The sequence below is a fragment of the Octodon degus genome, unplaced genomic scaffold, assembly GCF_000260255.1.
Source record: "Octodon degus isolate 3935 unplaced genomic scaffold, OctDeg1.0 scaffold00014, whole genome shotgun sequence".
In the NCBI taxonomy this organism is placed as follows: Eukaryota; Metazoa; Chordata; class Mammalia; order Rodentia; family Octodontidae; genus Octodon; species Octodon degus.
The window spans coordinates 7,010,276-7,013,420 of NW_004524590.1; positions in this window are offsets into that span (position 1 = coordinate 7,010,276).

Sequence of the window (3,145 nt, forward strand, 5' to 3'; positions counted from 1 at the left end):
TGTGTGTGTGTGTGTGGCCAGCTCAGCCCACCAGGGGGCGGGGCTGGCTGGCATGTGGTGCTGGGGGATTGAACCGCGGTCCCTGTGCTTTGCTAGTCTTGTTCTAAATAGGTGCTTTAGACCACTGAGCCATCTCACCAGCCCCAGTAGAGCATTTTTTAGCAATGAACTAACAACACATCATGTCAGTTGCAGAGAAATAGATGAAAGCAGAGATCGTCTTATTAAGTAAGATAATCCAGACCCAGAAAGACAACCATTGCATGTTCTTTTTAATATGTGGAGTCTCTAGGAAAAAGAAACCATGAATGTAGGAAGGGCACTATCAGAGAAGAGGAATGCAGTGGGGAATGCAGAGGGTGAGGAATGTTGACGGAAGCATAGATAGGATCAAAGGATGTAAAAGTGAAAATGTCATCAGCTAGCACAATTTTTATTATAACTAATAGGCAATAATAAAACAATTAGGCGATTAAGGAAAATTAAGGTTTTTCCTGTTGACATAACATCCTGGTCTTGAGAAATTGACTGTACTTGGGACTTTGAAAGAGGGAAGTCCCTCTTTTTTGGCTCTTCTGAATTTATTCACTGGTCTTTCCATTGTCTACAGTGAGTTCAGAAACCATGAAAACCTCAGCAGTATAAAGCTATGGACTTCTTAATAATGAAAACAGTGGAACAAAATAAGGTTGTTTCATTTTTCAGTAAGATACTATTCCATCTCAGATATTCTTCATAGCAACAGAAAACAGCCTAAGGTCAGTATTTGGGAGATATCACTATCAGAAGTGACAATATGAAATTCCCTATTTATATTATATTTTTAATGATATGAATGAGTTTTAGACTCTGTATATTTATTCTACAATCCAAATTCTAAGATAATAGAGTCCAATTGAATCATTGTGCAGAAGCCACACTTATTTTGCCTAAAACACATAGACTGAAAACCTGTACAGCATGATATTGTACCCAATACTCTAAGTAGTTACCAGAACACAGTGAGAATAACCACAAACATGTAAGCAGTGTGCTAGATGATGACCTTATGACAGCTGTGATGTCACTTGGTAAGAGAAAATTTCAGCCCTTGTATAAGCTTGCCAGACTACTGACAAATGCAACCTCTATCAATGCACAAAATGCCACTGTACACTAGACAACTGTAATTTGAAAATATACAGAAAATTATAGTAAAACAAATTCACATGTAAGACTATTATTCTTGTACATACAGTTATTTTTTTAAATGTAAATTCTCAGAGTGGCTTAAGGCTAAGATATATATGAAAGTACTTACATTTTAGAAGGAAAATGTAAGCAGAGATGTTCAGCAAAAAGAAAAAAAATCTGTAAGACATAAAGAGCTTTAAAGTCCCATGGCTGATACAATCTTGAAAATAGATTAAACATTCTCCACATAAATATGAGCAGAATGAAATCAGAATACATGGACATGTACATAAATTCCAAAGGATTTCCTCTTTTAAACATTGCTTAGGTACTGCTGTTGGAGGAAGAGCTAAGCTCTCAGTATCAAGTCATTCCCCAATAACTCTCCCTCCAGTGCTTGGGAGGATGCTACCAGAATTATATTTATTTGACAATGAAATACACTATATCTATGTTGTCAGAAATATACCTTCAAAAGCTTCATAAAATTTTTCTCAAAGATGGGAAGGAATATACACAGAATCTAATGGAGTGGAGCATTTTGTAGAGAAAATTGTCAGAGAATGCTCAGGCACAGACAGCTTTTCATTGTCTGTGTATTTAGAATCACACAATCTCTGACTGCCCAGCAATGAGTTTAAAGAAATTAATGTTATCATAAAATCTGAATACAGGTGACAAATTGCAAAATCCTCATGACTTTCAGGTATTGCTGACCCAAGGCTAAAATCAATGAAGCATTATTCAACAATAACATTATAATAATTGTATTAAAAGAAGTTAACTTGTTATAACTTAGAAGAACAACATTTTATAACTTTTATAATTCTGGGAGAAATTCATCACTTATTGGCATATATTTATATATTTTTATTTTTTATTAATTTTATTGAGAAAAAGTAGCAATGAGACAGTTTCAAAACTGACTATTGATACAGTTTCAATAATTAGCACAATGTATATTGTTGTCTTCATAGTGATTATTCATAGTACAAGATGCAGACATGATATCCTGTCCAAACGCTTTTACTACAAATCTTTCTTCTCATTGAATTAAGAGACAGTAACTGTATATCTATCCTAAGTATTTTGAATATACAGATATAAAATGCTCCTTCATTTATATCCTTGTTTTTTGATTAGTTTTGTCAGAGATGGGCTTTCCAGTGCCATTTAAATATTGTAGGTGCGTGAATTCTTCAAAATAATTCAATTTAGCCCAGACAAAGTTGAACACATTGTCTTTTTGGTGAGATCATTATATAGGAAGAATAATTAATTGTTACAAAATATACCCAGATCCATTCTAAAGACAAAAACTAGAACACAGAAAATCTTCACTCTGACAGAGGAAAAAATATTCATTAAAAAAAAAAAAACTTCCTTCTAGCTCTCCTAAGATAAGGGACAAAGTCAACAGAATCAATACATATCTTATAGAGTGCTGCATTTCTAAATCTTCAAACCACAGTTAATGGGTTCTCGTATATTAGCAGTGGATATTAGTTAAGACATCCTCAAATCTCAGATTATCTCTAAGAATTACTAGGAGAAGTCACTTATAGTGACTTTACACTCACATATAGTTAACATAAATCTTCACGCTAACCACCTTTTGAGGTTCAATGTAGGACCTTCTTATTTTCATTTCAATGTATCCAATTCCTGTTTAAAAAATTACTTTTATTTAAGACAGGGTCATGGTAATTCACTAAGTTGCACATGCTAGGCATAAACTCATGTTCCTCCTGCCTGAAACTCCTAGTGTTCTTGGAATACAGGTGACCACACCTACTCATGTCAGTCTCTATTACTCTATATTCTATGTCCATTTGTTAAAAGCATACTTACATAAGGCAAATACACAGGCAAATATAACAATTTGTAAAACAAAGTAACCATCAGAACTTGACATAGATGTGACAAAAATGTGAGAATTCCTGGGTCATTAATGTACCTAAAAGCAGTCAGT